The following is a 19,267-nucleotide window of genomic DNA, read 5'->3' as shown; positions in this document are numbered from 1 at the left end:
TATATTATTGTAATCATAATGTGCATCATGTTTTGCAGTGTGATGATGAGCTTGAGGCCATGGTCTCTGGAGCCAGATTGCCTGTGTTCAAGGCTTGATTTTGCCACTTATTATCTATGTGACCATGAGAAAGTAACAACCTTGCTTTGCCTCAATGTCTTTATCAGTAAAATGCAGATAATAATATCTCATAGGGTGTTGTGCAAATTAAATGAGTTAACATATTTAAAGCATTTAAAACACTGCCTGCTACTTAGAAAGGGCCGAATATGAGTTTGCTGCGATTATAATTTCTCTTAGCATTATGTCATAAAACACTGTTATGGGTTGACTTGTGTCTTTCCCCCAAAAATATATGTTGAAGTCTTAACCCCCATTGCCTCAGAATGTGACCTTATTTGGAGGTAGGGTCTTTTTAAAGGTAATCAAGTTACAATGAATTCATTATGGTGGGCTAATCCAATGTGACTGGTGTCGTTACAAGAAGGGAAATTTGGACACACATAGAAGGAAGATGAGGTGAAGACTCCTAGGGAGAAGACAGCCCCTTACAAGCCAAAAAGAGAGGCCTGGAACACATCATTTTCTCAAAGCCCTGAGAAGAAGCCAACCCTATCAACCTCTTGATTTCAGACTTGTAGCCTCCAGAATCATGAGACAATACATTTTTGTTATTTAAGCCACCTAGTTCATACTACTTTCCTACAGCAGCACTAGCAAACAAATATACACACTTTCTTTTTTTTTTTTTTTTTGAGGCAGAGTCTTGCTCTGTTGCCCAGGCTGGAGTGCAGTGGCATGATCTTGGCTCACTGCAACCTCCGCCTCCCAGGTTTACGCCATTCTTCTGCCTCAGCCTCCTGAGTAGCTAGGACTACAGGCACCTGCCACCATGCCTGGCTAATTTTTTTGTATTTTTTTTTGGTAGAGACGAGGTTTCGCTGCGTTAGCCAGGATGGTCTCCATCTCCTGACCTCATGATCCGCCTGTCTTGGCCTCCCAAAGTGCTAGGATTACAGGTGTGAGCCACCACGCCTGGCCTATGCACACTTTCTCATGATAGTATATAGTCTTGATAATTGTTATTATGGCTGGGTGCAGTGGCTTATGCTTGTAATCCCAGAGGTTTGGGAGGCTGAGGTGGGAGGATCACTTGAGGAGTTTGAGATCAGCCTGGGCAATATAGCAAGACCCCATCTCTACAAAAACAACAACAACAAATTCGCTGATTGTGGTGGCATGTCCCTGTAGTCCTAGCTACTTGGGGAAGCTGAGGTGGGGGGAATCACTTGAGCCCAGGAGGTCGAGGCTGTAGTGAGCTATGATGATGCACTCCAGCCTAGGTGAGAGAGTGAGACCCTGTTTCTTAAAAATTTTTTTAAAAATATATAATTATGATCATAATGGATACCTGCACCTTTGAGTTGATGTTATCACAATTTGCTTAGCTGTTCCCCAATTGTGGGCATTTAGAAAATTTTCAGTGTTTCAGTACTAGTGCTCATGCACAAATAAACATATTAGTAATGACAATGGCAGCTGGTAGTGTCCTAGAGATGGCTTGCACTGGTTCACAAGAACTGCTTGTGTATTTCTCCAACTCAGCATTCAGTGACAGCATATTGGCAGCTTGAAATCAGCCATGGTGGAATATTTATGCCAAAGAAATTGCAAACATTGTAAATCAGGGACTTACCACTGTGAGAGCCAGTTGTTAAATATTCATCCACACACCACTGATTGCAACCAATGTATATTGTTTACTAAGAGTTTACTATGTGCTGGGCTCTATGCACTGTTTTTTTTCTTTTGAGAACGAGTTTCACTCTTGTTACCCAGGCTGGAGTGCAATGGTGCAATCTCGGCTCACTGCAACCTCTGCCTCCCGGGTTCAAGCCATTCTCCTGCCTCAGCCTCCCGAGCAGCTGGGATTACAGGCATGTGCCACCACGGCCTGCTAATTTTGTATTTTTAGTAGAGATGGGGTTTCTCCATGTTGGTCAGGCTGGTCTCAAAACTCCCGACCTCAGGTGATCCTCCCACCTCGGCCTCCCAAAGTGCTGGGATTACAGGCATGAGCCACCGTAACCGGCCTTCTATGCAGTGATCTTTAGTGCATTATCTTACATATTTCTCAAAAACTCTGTGAAATAGGAAGATGATGATGATGATGATGATGATGATATTATTATTATTTTGAGAGCAAGAGGGATCTTGCTATTTTGCCAAAGCTTATCTTGAACTCCTGGGCTCAAGCAGTCTTCCTGCCTCAGCCTCCCGAGTAGCTAGGATTGCGGGCACATGCCACCATGCCCAGCTCAAAGTAGGAAAACGATTATCTTCATTTTGCGGGTGAAGAAGTGGAAGTTAAGTAACTCATCCAAGGTCACACAGTTGGCTTAAGTGGCAGATACTGGATTCAAAATCTGGGTTTCTCTAATACTGAAGTCCAGGATTTTAAACACTATAGACCAAAGATTTATTTCCACTTCACTTAGTTATTTTTTTAGGGTACATTCTCAAGAGTAAAATTCTTGGACCAAAGAATAGAGATCTTTCTTTTCTTTCTTTCTTTTTTTTTTTTTGAGACATTGTCTCGTTCTATTGCCCAGGCTGGAGTGCAGTAGCACTATCTCGGCTCACTGCAAGCTCCACCTCCTTGGTTCATGCCATTCTCCTGTCTCAGCCTCCCGAGTAGCTGGAACTCCAGGCGCCCGCCACCACACCAGGCTAATATTTTTAGTACAGATGAGGTTTCACCGTGTTAGCCAGGATGGTCTCGATCTCTTGACCTCGTGATCCGCCCGCCTCGGCCTCCCAACGTGCTGGGATTACAGGCGTGAGCCACTGCACCTGGCTGAGATCTTTTTGTGTCTCAATGTGTTTTGCCACTTTGTTTTTCCAAACAAAGGGAACTGTTGTGGCCTACGTCTGAAACATAGCCATAGCAAATTGGAGTCCTGTGTAATTATTTGTTTCTCTTCTGGGCCTCTCCACGGTTTCAGGACTGCACAGTGCCCTCTGAACATCGTTTTGTTTACTATCATAGCACCCAGTGATGAAGTCCAGGAGGTGCTGGAGAAAACTGCGGTTCTCTAGACCTTAAGAGGTCGGTGATGACACGTGTACAGTCCTTGCGAAGGAATGGCACCTGCATCAGCCCATCTGTGGGCCCGGGCTACCTTCCGCACGCTGACGTCCCCTGTGTGCCCTATCCTGCACTCAAGCCCTGCCTCCCTGAGTGGTGCCCTGGTGTTGGTGATTCCCAACTTCGGTCTCACAATCTCCCAAGGAAGGCGGATGAAAGAAAGAAGTAGGTTAGGACCAAGAAGGGTGGAACTCTGGAACTCTGACTCTAAGAGTCAGTTTCCAGTAAAATCTGGACACAAACAAAGCGTGCTGCTCACCACGTTTAGACTTCTCCATTCAGCATCCATCATTTCCTTCTCTGGGAATGCATGTCACCCCCCAGCAGGCTGCAGTCTCTACCTCCACATCCCCTATCCCCCAGAATTTGCTCCAAGTTAACTTTTACACAGAGGAACAAATGATCTGTTTCTTTTTTTCTGTTTCTGAATTTTTTTTATTTTCTTTTTTAAATTTAGAGACAGGGTCTTGCTCCGTGGCCGAGGCTGGAGTGCAGCGGTATGATCATAGCTCACTGCAGCCTCAAACTCTCGGGCTCAAGCCATCCTCCCACCTTGGCCTCCCAAGCAGCTAGGTCTGTCTACAGGTGCTAATTTTTAAATTTTTCTTGTATTTATTTATTTATTTATTTATTTATTTATTTATTTATTTTGAGTCAGCCTCACTCAGGCTGGAGTGCGGTGGTGTGATCTTAGCTCACTGCAACCTCTGCCTCCCAGGTTCAAGTGATTCTCTTGCCTCAGCCTCTGGAGTAGCTGGGACTATAGATGCGTGCCACCACACCCAGCTTATTTTTGTATTGTTTTGTAGAGACAGGGTTTCACTGTGTTGGCCAGGCTGGAGCAAAAATTTTTTTTTTTTTTTTTTTTTTTTTTGAGGCAGAGTTTTGCTCTATTGCCCAGGCTGGAGGGCAGTGGTGAGATCTCGGCTCACTGAAAGCTCCGCCTCCCGGGTTCACGCCATTCCTCCTGCCTCAGCCTCCCGAGTAGCTGGCATTCCAGGTGCCCGCCACCACCCCTGGCTAATTTTTTTGTATTTTTAGTAGAGATGGGGTTTCACTGTGTTAGCCAGGATGGGTCTCGATCTCCTCACCCCGTGATCCGCCCGCCTCGGCCTCCCAAAGTGCTGGGATTACAGGCGTGAGCCACTGCGCCCGGCCTGGAGTAAAAAGTTTTAAGCAATGATGAGGGAGAGAAATGTGACACGATCAGAAAATACTTTGGGATGATATTACTCTGGCTGCAATATGGAGAACAGATTAGGATGAGGGAAGATTACCAGGGAGGCGATTACAAATTGTTCTGCCAAGGGGTGATGGTGATGTAGCTAGGGCTAGGAGGAGATGAAGAAACAAGGAGAAGGAAATGGGTTCCAGAGATATTTAGGAAGTAATTTTTATTTTGTTTATTTTGTTTGTTTTTAAATTTTTCCAAAAGTTATCGGGGTTCAGGTGGTATTTGGTTACATGAATAAGTACTTTAGTGGTGATTTGTGAGATTTTGTGCACCTATCACCCATGTGTACATTGCACCATATTTGCAGTTTTTTATTCCTTGCTCCCCTTCCACTCTTTCCCCCAAGTCCCCAAAGTCCATCGTATCATTCTTATGCCTTTGTGTCCTCGTAGCTTGGCTCCCACATATCAGTGAGAACGTATGATATTTGGTTTTCCATTCTTGAGTTACATCACTTAGAATAATAGTCTCCAATCTCATCCAGGTCACTGCAAGTGCTGTTAATTCATTCCTTTTTATGGCTATGTACTATTCCATCTATATATATACCACAGTTTCTTTATCTAGTCATTGATTGACGGGCATTTGGGATGGTTCCATGATTTTGCAATTGTGAATTGTGCTGCTATAAACATGCGTGTGCAAGTATCTTTTTCGAATAATGATTTCTTTTCCTTTGGGTAGATACCTGGTAGTGGGATTGCTGGATCAAATGGTAGTGCTACTTTTAGTTTTTAAAGGAATCTCCACACTGTTTTCCATAGAGGCTGTACTAGTTTACATTCCCACCAGCAGGGTAGAAGTGTTCCCTGTTCACCACATCCGTGCCAACACCTACTGTTTTATGAATTTTTGATTATGGCCGTTCTTGTGGGAATAAGGTGGTATTGCATTGTGGTTTTGATTTGCATTTCCCTGATTATTAGTGACATTAAGCATTTTTTCATATATCTGTTGGCCATGTGGATATCTTCTTTTGAGAATTGCCTATTCATGTCCTTAGCCCACTTTTTGATGGGATTGTTTGATTTTTTTCTTAGTGATTTGTTTGAGTTGGTTGCAGATTCTGGATGTTAGTCCTTTGTCAGATGTGCAGATTGTGAAGATTTTCTCTCACTCTGTGGGTTGTCTATTTACTATGCTTACTGTTCCTTTTGCCTTGCAAAAACTCTTTAGTTCTATTAGGTCCTAGCTGTTATGTTTGTTTTTATTGCATTTGCTTTTGGGTTTTTGGTCATGAAATCCTTGCCTAAGCCAATGTCTAGAAGGAGTTTTCCAGTGCTATCTTGTAGAATTTTTATAGTTTCAGGTTGTAGGTTTAAGTTCTGAATCCATCTCGAGTTGATTTTTGTATAAGGTGAGAGATGAAGATCCAGTTTTATTCTTCTACATATGGCTAGCCAATTAACCCAGCACCATTTGTTGAAAAGGGTGCCCTTTCCCCACTTTATGTTTTTGTTTGTTTTGCAAAGATCAGTTGGCTATAAGTATTTGGGTTTATTTCTGGGTTCTCTATTCTATTCCATTGGTCTATGTGCCTATTTTTATACCAGTAGCATGCTGTTTTGGTGACTGTGGGCTTATAATATAGTTTGAAATCAGGTGGTGTGATGCCTCCAGATTTGTTCTTCTTGCTTAGTTTTGCTTTGGTTATGTGGGCTCTTTTTTGGTTCCATATGAATTTTAGAATTTTTTTTTCTAATTCTGTGAAGAATGATGGTGATATTCTGATGGGGATTGCGTTGAATTTGTAGATTGCTTTTGGCAGTGTGGTCATTTTCACAATATTGAGTCTACCCATCCATGAGCATGGGATGTGTTTCTGTTTGCTTGTGTTGTCTATGATTTCTTTCGGGAGTATTTTGTAGTTTTCTTTGTGGAGGTCTTTCGACTCCTTTGTTAGGTATATTCCTAAGGTTTAAAAAAATTTTTTTAAAAATATTTATTTATTTATTTATTTGCAGCTATTGTAAAAGGGGTTGAGTTCTTGATTTGACTCTGCTTGGTCGCTGTTGGTGTATAGAAGAGCTACTGATTTGTGTACATTAATCTTGTATCCAGAAACTTTGCTGAATTCTTTTATCAGTTCTAGGAGCTTTCTGGAGGAGTCCTTAGGGTTTTCAAGGTAAACAATCATATTATCAGCAAACAGTGACAGTTTGACTTCCTCTTTGCTGATTTGGATGCCTTTTATTGCTTCCTGTTATCTGATTGCTCTGGCTAGGACTTCCAGTACTATGTTGAAGAGGAGTGGTGAGAGTGGGCATCCTTGTCTTGTTTCAGTTCTCAGAGGGAATGCTTTCAACTTTCCCCATTCAGTATTATGTTGGTTGTGGGTTTGGCATAGATGGCTTTTATTATATTTTGTGTGCTGATTTTGCTGAGCATTTTAATCATAAAGACATGCTGGATTTTGTAGAATCCTTTTTCTGCATCTATTGAGATAATCATGTGATTTTTGTTTCTTAATTCTGTTTATGTGGTGTTTAGTTAGTTAGTTTAGTTAGACTTTTTGATGTAGGCATTTAGGGATATGAACTTTCCTCTTAGCACTGCCTTTGCTGTATCCCAGAGGTTTTGATAGGTTGTGTCATTATTGTAATTCAGTTAGAATAATTTTTAAATTTCCATCTTGATTTTGTTTTTGACCAGTGCTCATTCAGGAGCAGGTTATTTAATTTCCATGTATTTGCATGGTTTTGAAGGTTCCTTTTGGAGTTGATTTCCAGTTTTATTCCACTGTGGTCTAAGAGAGTGCTTGATATAATTTCAATTTTCTTAAATTTATTGAGGCTTGTTTTATGGCCTATCACATGGTCTATCTTGGAGAAAGTTTCATGCACTGTTGAGTAGAATGTGTATTCTGCAGTTGTTGCATGAAATGTTCTGTATATATCTGTTAAGTTCATTTGTTCCATGGTATACTTGAAATCTGTTTCTTTGTTGACTTTCTGTCTTGATGACCTGTCTAGTGTTGTCAGTGGAGTATTTTTTATTTGTTTGTTTTTTGAGATGAAATTTCACTCTTGTTGCCCAGGCTGGAGTGCAATGGCGCAATCTTAGCTCACAGCAACCTCTGCCTCCTGAGGTTCAAGTGATTCTCCTGCCTCAGCCTCCTGAGTATCTGGGATTACAGGCATGCATCACCATGCCTGACTAATTTTTTGTATTTTTAGTAGAGACGGGGTTTCTCCATGTTGGTCAGGCTGGTCTTGAACTCCCAACTTCAGGTGATCCACCTGCCTCAGCCTCCCAAAATGCTGGGATTACAGGCATGAGCCACTATACCCGGCCTCTAGTAATTGTTTTATAAATTTGGGAGCTCTAGTGTTAGGTGCATATATGTTGAGGATTGTGATATTTTCTTGTTGGACAAGGCCTTTTATCATTATATATGGTTCCTCTTTGTCTCTTTTAACTGCTGCTGCTTTAAAGTTCATTTTGTCTGATACAAGAATAGCTACCTCTGCTTGCTTTTGGTGTCCATTTACATGAAATGTCATTTTCCACTCCTTTAAGTTTATGTGAGTCCTTATGTCTTAGGTGAATCTCCTGAAGGCAGGAGATAGTTGGTTGGTGAGTTCTTATTCATTGTGCAGTTCTGTATCTTTTGAGTGGAGCATTTAGGCCATTTACATTCAATGTTAGTATTGAAATGTGAGGTATCATGCTCTTTGTTGCCTGTGTACTTTGGTTTTTGTTTTTTGTTTTTGCTTTTTTTTTTTTTTTTTTTTTTTTTTGAGACAGAGTCTCACTCTGTCACCCAGGCTGGAGTGCAGTGTTGGGATCTCAGCTCATTGCAACCTCTGCCTCCCGGGTTCAAGTGATTCTCCTGCCTCAGCCTCCCAAGAAGCTGGGATTACAGGTGCATACCACTATGCCTGGCTAATTTTTGTATTTATTAAAAATATCTCCTGCTATACCAACTATCTCCTGCCTTCAGGAGATTCACCTAAGACATAAGGACTCACATAGTAGAGATGGGGTTTCACCATGTTGGCCAGGCTAGTATCGAACTCCTGACCTCAGGTGATACACCTGCCTTGGCCTCCCAAAGTATTGGGATTACAGGCATGAGCCACCTTGCCTGGCCCTTATTTATCTTTTTTTTTTTTTTTTTTTTTTTTTTCTGTTTTAAAGAAAGGAAATAGGGCAGGGCGCGGTGGCTCAAGCCTGTAATCCCAGCACTTTGGGAGGCCGAGACGGGCGGATCACGAGGTCAGGAGATCGAGACCATCCTGGCTAACACAGTGAAACCCATCTCTACTAAAAAAAATACAAAAAACTAGCCGGGCGAGGTGGCGGGCGCCTGTAGTCCCAGCTACTTGGGAGGCTGAGGCAGGAGAATGGCGGGAACCCGGGAGGCGGAGCTTGCAGTGAGCTGAGATCCGGCCACTGCACTCCAGCCTGGGCGACAGAACGAGACTTCGTCTCAACAAAAAAAAAAAAAAAAAAAAAAAAAAAAGGAAATAGGAGTTCCTGGGAGACCCCAGAATAGCCAGCATTCACATTTCTTATAGTTATTGATTGTTGCTCTGACATCAGGCAATATTACATCACCATCTCTGCACTTTCTGTGGGCTTTTGTACAAGGAACTTTGTAGGATCAATCGCTGATCATTGTTTGTTGGTTCTTTCGTCACCCTCTTGCATCCCTGGGTGGCCCCTAGTTCTTCCCCATCTCATTTACAGGGATTTAGCTTTGCTTTGGCCACCTGATTCTCATTTGTGGAGGGAGAAGGGGTGAGGGGGATGAATAGATTAATCCCTGTGGCACACGCAATAAGGTGCAACACTAAACTCATCGAGCTCGACATTTCCCAATATTTGCTCTGGCAGAGGTAGGGAGCTAAAGCTGATCTTTTGTTCCAGGGGACCAAAAACTATTTTGTAAAGAGAGGGGAGCAAATACACCCAGCCTTAGGTCGAGAGGGCAGGAGGTTTGGAGGGCAGTGCGACCAGTGTTCCTTTGCTTGTCCACTTGGCAAACTGTAATTCCTCCTTCAAGTTTCAACTCAAGGATAGACACAGTCCCTTCTCTTCCCCCAGGTTCATCCTGAACCTCCTATAGACCTCTATGGTGAAAATAATTTGTTTACTGGCCTCTCACCTCTGTATTGGGAATGCCTTATCTACCTATCCCCAGCAACTAGCACAATGCTTTTCACATCAAGGGCACCCAGCAAATGTCAATAAAACAAAAACCAACCAGGGCAGGATGACTTGGTCTTACTTTTGCCTCTTGATATTCACCAGCCAGAAAACAAAAAAGCCTAATCAACTGGGGGGCTGAAGGGAGGTCACTTTGGTCACAAAAGTTAATAATTTTTGTTGCTTTATTGATTTCTTAAGTGCCACTTAAGTACTGTACCAATAGAGAGAGAGAGGGAGGGAGGAAGACACATACACACACACACACACACACACACACACACACACACACAGAGAGAGAGAGAGAGAGAGAGAGAGAGAGAGAGAGAGAGAGAGAGAGAGACAGAGAGAGAGAGACAGAGAGAAAAGAAAAAAGATCACCTCCAAAAAACAAAACAAAGCAAAAACCTGGTTGAGAAAGGTGCCACTGAATCTCAGTCCCATATCTGACCCTTCAAAGTAATTTTGCAGAAAGAGGTGGAATGACATTAGTTGGAGGGTGTCTTATTGGTCCTTGCAGGTAACTATCCTTTAGGAACAAAATCTATTCTGTATCAGGAGGACAGCAGCTTGGTGTGGTTTTGCCATTAGGAGTCTCCCAATTGAGGAATGTTTGCAAGCAGCATAAACCAGAACCAATTTAGGGGACACAAAAATCCCTGTCCTCATCACCATTGCAATGTAAACTCAACTGGATTGCTCGCCCCTGGAGCCCATTCTCCATGTTTCATTGCCAGTAAGATCTCAAACTTCACACTCCTCCTTTAAATCTTCAGAGGGATTTACCTTGTACTTGGAATAAAATCTAAACTATCCAGAAGGCTCCCCCGCCACCATTCTACCATATTCCCCCCAACTCTCCAAGCTTGGCCACACCAGCCTTTTGGGTCCCATTTCACAGGGAAGCTGAGAACTGTTACAGCAGAGGAATAATCTCTGCTCAGTCTTTGACTTCCAAAAAGCATTCTTGAAATCCATTTTAGAAGTAATAGTTGTAAAAGTCAGAGCTTTTGATTCTCTTCACTTTAGAAAAGGAAAGAAAAAAGGCTTTTGGCAAATCAAATAAAGGAAAGTTCATAGTTTACATGCAATGGATTGAAAAGACAGCTCAGATGAAAAAGCAGAACAACTCTTCCCTAAGCAGGGGATTACAACTGGGACATGGGAGGAGGCAGAGTGGCTGGGAACTCTGTTGCTCTCATAGTCCTTCTGCCACCCTCCTGCAGATGACTTCCCACTTTAGAGACCAAATTTGGAGACTCATTGAACTGCCCTGCGTAGACAACCACTGTCCAACAGCCAGTGACATTCACTAAGCTCAGGATACAGAAGGTGGGCCCAGAACATGGGATGGAGAGGAGGGAGGAGAAAGGGAAGTTGTCTAAGCTTGGATGGGAGAAGCCCAGGCCCAGCACTCAGTGCGGTGGGGGGGATGGGGGTAGATGAAAGCCAGTTGGCCCCAGATAATTTCCTCCCAAATTGTGACAGTCTATGATTGCCCAGTTCACCCTTGTTAAACCTGATTAAGAGAGAAATCCTATCTAGCAGTCAACTGGTCTAAAACTAATTTCTAGAACAAGACTGAAACCAGTGCGGTGGCTCAAGCCTGTAATCCCAGCACTTTGGGAGGCTGAGGCAAGAAGACTGCTTGAGGTCAAGAGTTTGAGACCAGCCTGGGAAACATAGTGAGATCCCATCTCTACCATAAATAAATAAATAAATAAATAAATAAATAAGCCAGGCACAATAGGACATGCTGTAGTCCCAGCTACTCAGGAGGTTGAGGTGGGAGGATTGCTTCCTAGCAGTTCAAGGCTACAGTGAGCTATGATTGTGCAATTGCACTCCAGCCTGGGAAACAGGGTGAGTCCCTGTCTCTAGCAAAAAAATAAAATGAAATAAAATAAAATAAAATAAAAATAAATAAATAAAAATAAAGAGTGGGATATTAAATAATTAACTAATAGCTTTCAAATTCCTCTTATAGAACCCATCAGAGGCTGAAATCATTGTTCTTTGAAACCATCTGTCCATAGGACTCTCAGAGAAGGGCCAGGAAAATGGCTAGATTTGAAGGTCCTTTGGTGAGATGAGTGTGTGTGAAATCCCTATGCTGGGAGGAGTGCAGAGCCCTGGTTCTGTGCAGATGCGAGCAGAAGGACAGCCCTCATCTGCATCTGTGTTTGATCCCACAAGTCTGAGCCCAACTCCCACAGAGTAGGGTGACCCTGCTGACCTACTCTATTAGCAGCACATGCCTACTATGGATTTTATTATTTTAGTTTCTGAGTGGGGCAGACACACTCTCCCGTCCCTTCATGTCCAGAGGCATTCATAGGTGACTAGTTGACATCTATACAACTGGGGACATGAAAACAAATTGTTCTGTGTTGAACCAGTAGCACTTGTTCATCCTCTTGGAAGCAAGACAAAGCACTTTCTCTCTGACATCATCCCTGCCACGTTCTGCTTTGCTTACCGCAGCCTCCTTGGCTGGTTGTGCCCTGAGCACACCAAGTGCAGTCCCACCCCAAGGCATTTGCCCCTGCCATTCCCTCTGCCTGGGGCGTTGTTCACCCAGTCATCCACAGGAATCATACTCCTCTCCCATTAACCGTCACTACCTTAGGGGACCATTCTAGTGATCATACACAAAATACTACCCTTTTTAACCCCACATCTTGCTTTATTTTTCTTTGTGGCATTGGTGCCTTCTAACACCTATTTCTCTGTTTATTACTTCTCTCTTCCAACAAGAATGTCAGCTTCATTAAAGTAGGGCTTGGTTTGGTTCTTTCATTGCGGTATCTCCCGCATTCAGGACAGAGCCTGGCTCATAAACAGTTACTGAATGAGTGTATTAATGAAACATGGTTGCAGGACTCTTGCCATGGAAGAGCTTTAAATGACAAGTAGGCACAATGTCCCACCTCTCCTGTCCCACCTCTCCAGGTTTGACTTGGTTCAAACCTGAACCCTCTTATTTGACTTGGTTCACTCTTATCCCATCTCATTCTTTTTCATTCTCTCCCTACCAGTCCTCCCACGAAACATATGTACTCATCTTCTCCAATCCTGGAGATCCCATTGTGTCTCATCTTTGTTTTGCCCATGGTGCTGCGGGAACTCGATGTTCCCAGACTTGGGTAATTCAACTGTCATTTGGCCCCATCAATGGTACTCTCCCTTCTGCAGATTCTGGAAGTGAATCTGGATAAAGTTTGCTGAGTTGCATCACCTCTGGCACTTGTTTCCAGGCAGAATAGGGAAGGAGTGGTCTTGAGGCCTCCCTGTGGGATGGTCATGACAAACCCTTTTACCTTTGGAACATTTTATGCTTCTTGGTTAACAGAATTCTTCAGAACTACAGACCATGGGAATCTACTCAGGCCTCTCTACAGCATAGACGCTAAGCTCAGTTCCTGTCTTGTATGGAAGGCAGACCTTGTATTACCCACCAAAGCACAGAATAGGGAATGCTTCAATATACTGTGCTACTCCAAGATACTCTTCCTCATGAAAAGCCCTGTCTTGTGCTCAGAGCTCTCACTGCAGGGGGAAATGTAGACCTGAGTAAAAGGCCAAAGGATGGAACTCCCAAGGCCAGGGATCCCAAATAGGTCAGCAAGAGAGAGAAAGGTTTTGTATTTCATGTCATTATTTAAACCATATTTTTGGTTGATTGCTCAGAAATCAGGCTTGATGGGAAAATAATCTCTTTCTTTCCCTTTGTACATATATTATAGGTACATCTATATATCTTCCTCTTATTTACAGAACTAGTTAGATATTTACAAGAGGAACTGGGGTCCATTTTGTGTACCAACATTCACGAAATTTTTCCAGGAAGGACAAGGAATAATATACAAGGGTTGACCAATTATGGGACCTTGGAGGAAGCTACAAAAAATTGATTTGTTTAGCCTGGAAGAGAAAAAACAAACGATGCTTTCTTGAGAGTATAGGTAATTCAATATGTAGCAGGATGCTACCTCTGCTCTTGAAAGTGGCTTGTGAAAAGTCTTGAGATTTAAACACTGAGGTTCTGTGTTTAAAAGAGGGTGAATAGAGACCCATGTATGCAGGATGACCTAAAGCTGATGGCTTTTCAGGATTATCCCAGTCTCTACTATTCATGGGAGCCTGTGATCCAGGTGAGAAGTGAGGGGTGAGATTTTGGTTTCCAGACATTTTTGGTTGTGGTTTGGGGTTGTGGTTATGGGGTCCCAGAAGGAAACAGATGTCGTGCACAAACTAGGCAATTTGAATGGAAATTAATAAAGGAAACTTATGCAAAGATGTTCTGGCATAAAGTAATTTACTTTTGATGTCTTGTACTTCTGAATATTGACTGGGAATATTTGAGTGAATCTCACTTGGGATTTCTCATGCAGTTGCAGCCATCTTGGTCTGGTGTCATCTGAAGGCTCACATGGGCTGGACATCCAAGGTAGCTTCCTCACTTACCTGTCTGGTACCTCACTGCTTCTCTCTGTGTCCTCTCTCACCAGCAGAGAAAACTAGATTTCTTACATGGATGCTCAGGGTGCCAAGAGCGGGAAGCAGAAGTTGGCACGGTAACGAGCCTATCTCTGGAACTGTCACAGCACCACCTCCCCCAACTTCCATTGATCAAAGTAGCCACAGAGATATCTATATATCTGTTTGGCTATATGGCTTGAATCTGAGAGAGCCAGATTCAAGAGGGTAGAGAAATAAACTCTACATCTCAATGGAGACCTGGCAAGGTTGCATTGCTGAAGAGCATGTGGGATGGGAGTGTTGCTGCGGTTATTTTTGGAGACTAAAGTCTGTGAATCAATTACTGCATGCATCTGATAGAAAAATCAGCAATGGTTTCTGTAAAGGTGATCTTTTGGTGTTCCTGTGTGTTTGTTTTTAGCTATTGCCACTGTTTGGCTGTATTTTGTTTATGGGCTAGATATGGGGTTGAGAAGGAAGACACGCTGTGACACCAGATAGTCAATTAGGAAATGAACCAAATTTCCATTAGCTGGTGAACAGATACACAAAATGTGGCATAGTCCATGTGAATAATGGAATATTATACATCCATAAAAAGGAATGAAGTGCTGGTACATGCCATAATATGGGCGAACCTTGACGACATTATACTAAGTGAAAGAAGTCAGATACAAAAGATCATATATTATGTGATTCCATTTTTATGAAGTGTCTGGTATAGACAGATCCATAGAGGTGAAAGGTAGATTAGTGATTGCCAAGGGCTGGAACAGAGAGAAATGGGTGTAACTGCTGATGGGATAGGGCATGGGGTTTCCTTCTGGGATGACAACAACGTTCTGAAATTGGATAGTGGTGATGGTTGTATCGTTTTGTGAATATAATAAAAGCCACTGAATTGTACTCTTGAAGAGGATTAATTTTATGGTATGTGAATTATACTTCAATTAAGAAAAACACAATCAACAATGTGTTACTACAAAAATAACAAGACATTGTGGTCCAGAGGTAGGCTGATAGGTTGGACCATGGTTTGGACTCTAGGTTATTCTGAATGTCAGAATGGCAAAAATGCAGAACGATTTCCCAGGAACCTAAGTGTATTTTCTTGGTGGCTTCCTCTGTGAGTATAAATGACACCCTTTCTTGATGAACGCTAAGAACTAGAGTGGGAGTCAGGTTTTAACCATTCACAGGTGAAGGAACACTAAGTTCCAACTAAATGAAAATGACTGAGTTAATGGCCATGGTTTAAATGGTTATGCAAAGCACAAAACAAACAGGATGATGTTATTTGCTAAGCTTCATGAGAAAGTGGCCCGCAAGCATTTCAATCAGCAAACAGATGAAGATTCTATTTTTTTTAACCTTTAGAGCTCTGATGTGGAATGAGTGGCTATAACTTTAAAAACTCAACTGGTCTTTCCAGAACCCATGAGAAAAATATCAGACAAACCCAAATTCAAGAATATTCTATACCAAAACTGCCAAGGTCATGAAAAACAAAGTCCAAGAAACTGTCACAGACCAGAGGGGACTAAGGAGACATGACCACTAAATATAATGTGATATCCCAGATGGGATCTTGGAACAGAGAAAGGATGTTAGTAGGAGAAACTAGTGAGATCTGAATAAAGTGTGGAGTTTAGTTAATATTAATGGGCCAATGTTTGTTTCTTAGTTGTGACTAAGAATTTACCATGGCAAATATAATATGTTTAAACAGGGAGAAACTGGGTGAAAGGTATGTGGGAACTCTACTATCTTTGCAGCTTTTCTGAAAATCTCTCTCTCTCTCTTTTTTTTTTTTTTTTTTTTGAGACAGAGTTTCACTCCATTGCCCAGGCTGAAGTGCAGTTGGCATGATCTCAACTCACTGCAACTTCTGCCTCCCAGGTTCAAGTGATTCTCCTGCCTCAACCTACAGTGTAGCTGGAATTACAGGCACGTGCTACCACGCTCAGCTAATTTTTGTATTTTTAGTAGAGACAGGGTTGTTGCTCAGGCTGGTCTCAAATTTGTGACCTCAGGTGATCCGCCCATCTTGGCTTCCCAAAGTGCTAAGATTACAGGTGTGAGCCACCACCTAGCTGTGAAAATCTTTAAATAAATAGTTTCACTAAAAAAAAGAAAGCTCAACCAGGCTCACCTCTCTATTCTCACAGCCTTCTCCCTGTCTAGCTTACGGCATATGTGTATGTTTGAGAGAGAGAGTGAGAGAGAGAGAGAGAGAGAGAGAGAGAGAGAGAGAGAGAGAGAGAGAGAGAATGACATGAGATAATTGAGGTGATGAATGGGAGATCAAACCACAAAGCCCTGTATAAATGTATGGCATTATACATTATCAAAGTCCAACCTGGTCTCTTAATCCCTCCTAAATTCTTCACCCTACCATCTACAAATACAACAAACATGCAAAGACTTTGGTTTCCCTTCAATTACCACTTCTTCCACCATTTTTACCCCTCTGGATTATGTACTGTAATTCATTGCCAACTGGCTAATGAGTATTGAACACGGCTTCTGTAAAGTGCTGGGCCAGACATGAAGGAGGATGTTGAAAGTATTAGGAATGTCCCCACTGTGCACTTCCTCACATAACATACAGTCGGCTAGGGGAAGTCGAACATGTACATTCTCTGTACCCAACAGTCGAGTGATAACTAATGATAATTCAGGGTACAAAGATACAAAATAATTAATAAAGATGAGCAATAAAAGGTCGGAGAGTAGTCCATGCTCAATCCACATAGTTAATTCACTATTTTCTTAAGGCTTTCCCAGTTGGTTCTGTCTTCATGTTTTTTCTTTTTATACTCCTTAGAGAAGAAAAGACTATGCTTCTTAACTTACTTTGTCCTCTAAAGAGAGGCAGCCTTGTGTAGTGAGATCTGGAGCCAGATTATGAAGCTTGAACTCCATCTCACCACCAATTACCAATGTGACTTAGCTTTCATTTGTAAAGTGGGAATGAAACAGGCTCTACTTCTAGGACTGATGTGAAGATTACATGACTTGATTCAGGTTCAAGATGCCAGATAGGGCTAGGTGTGGGATAGATGCCCAATCTGCATAGGTGGAGAAAAGAAAGGGTGTGGGAAACAGGTTTGTAAAAATGAGGGCCCTGGGGTTTTAGGCGACTGTTGAAAAGCAAGTTTACAAAAATTTTTATAGTCTTAGGAAAATGTTCACAATATATTGTAAAATGAAAACCATGGAATAAACAACTGTGTATCTAGAAAAAAGTAGAAATTTCAAGATGTTAATTGTGGGCAAAATGGTTAACAGTGGTTATCTCTAGGTGATGGTGTTATTTCACAAATACTTTTCTATCGGAAAGTAGAAAGGTGGTTGTGAAGGGCTAAGGGGAAATTGAAGGAGGAATTCGTGCTTAATGGGTGTAGAGTTTCAGTTTCACAAGATGAAAGAGTTCTGGAGATCTGTTGTGCAACAATGTGAATAAACTAAACTGTACATTTAAAAATGTTTAAGTTGGCTGGGCATACTGGCTTATGCCTGTAATCCCTTTACTTTGGAAGGCTGACGTGGGAGGATCACTTGAGGCCAGGAGCTCAAGACCAGCCTGGACAACATAGTGAGATCCCATCTCTATGATAAAATAAAAAATTGGCAGGGGGTGGTGGTGTGCATCTGTAGTCCTAGCTGCTCTGGAGGCTGGGGTATGAGGATCACTTGAGCCCAGAAGTTTGAGGCTGCAGTGAGCTATGATCACACCACTGTACTCCAGCCTGGGCAACAGAGCCAGGCCCTGCCTCTTAAAAAAAGTTAAGATGGTAAATTTAATTTTTTTTTTTTTTACCACAATTAAAAATTTTTAAATACAAAATGGCAAACAACAGTTTTATGCTTTAGAATAAAAAAGGCCAAGCCGGGCGCGGTGGCTCACGCCTGTAATCCCAGCACTTTGGGAGGCCGAGACGGGCGGATCACGAGGTCAGGAGATCGAGACCATCCTGGCTAACACGGTGAAACCCCGTCTCTACTAAAAAAATACAAAAAAACTAGCCGGGCGAGGTGGCGGGCGCCTGTAGTCCCAGCTACTCCGGAGGCTGAGACAGGAGAATGGCGTAAACCCGGGAGGCGGAGCTTGCAGTGAGCTGAGATCTGGCCACTGCACTCCAGTCCGGGCCACAGAGCTAGACTCCGCCTCAAAAAAAAAAAAAAAAAAAAAAAAAAAAAAAAAAGGCCAGGTGCGGTAGCTCAGGCCAGTAATCCCAGCACTTTGAGAGGCTGAGGTGGGTGGATCACCTGAGGTCAGGAGTTCGAGACCAACCTGGCCAACATGGTGAAACCCTGTCTCTACTAAAAATACAAAAAATTAGCCGAGAATGGTGGCGGGCACCTGTAATCCCAGCTACTTGGGTGGCTGAGGCAGGAGAAACGCTTGAACCTGGGAGGCGGAGGTTGCAGTGAGCCGAGATCATGCCATTGCACTTCAGTCTGGGCAAGAAGAACGAAACTTTGTCTAAAAAAAAAAAAACAACAGCGAGTGTTTCTACAGTTTACTGGGTCCTGACTTCACTGTAAAGTTTATCTGGCATCAGGAAAGCTTCCCAGGTACACTTGGGTCCTCTCATGTTCTCTCTGTCTGCTTTTTTTTTTTTTTTGAGATGGAATCTCGCTCTGTCTCCCAGGCTGGAGTGCAGTGGCGTGATCTTGGTTCACTGCAACCTCCGCCTCCCAGGTTCACGCCATTCTCCTGCCTCAGCCTCCAGGTGGGACTACAGGAGCCCGCCACCACACCAGGCTAATTTGTTTTTTTTTTTTTAGTAGAGACGGGTTTTCACCGTGTTAGCCAGGATGGTCTCGGTCTCCTGACCTTGTGTTTCCCCGCCTCGGCCTTCCAAAGTGCTGGGATTACAGGCGTGAGCCACCGCGTCCGGCCCTTCTGTCTGCTTTTTACTAAGGGAAAACATTAGCTGCAGAAGAGCGCGTGACAAAAGCTTGTTTGCCTTGTCTGTTTTCCCTCTGATTTAGGTTTCGTTGTCAGCTGCCAAAGCCGCCGCGAGGGTGTGTCCATGGTGATGACTTCTGGTACAGCAGCCCTTGTCCCCATCACACACCCCTTGGCCCTGCAGATTCTGCGTCAGTGGCACTATTTGCAGGACAACCTGCCAAAATTTTGTGCTGGTTGCTGTTCTTTGATATGTAAACCCGAGTCTCAGCCAGTTAGGTTGACACAGAGGAGACTGGGCCAGTGATCTCAAAGCAGCTGTCTTGTTGCTTTG

This window comes from Rhinopithecus roxellana, chromosome 20, assembly GCF_007565055.1.
Source record: "Rhinopithecus roxellana isolate Shanxi Qingling chromosome 20, ASM756505v1, whole genome shotgun sequence".
Taxonomy (NCBI): Eukaryota; Metazoa; Chordata; class Mammalia; order Primates; family Cercopithecidae; genus Rhinopithecus; species Rhinopithecus roxellana.
Note: the sequence above shows the minus strand (reverse complement) of the source record.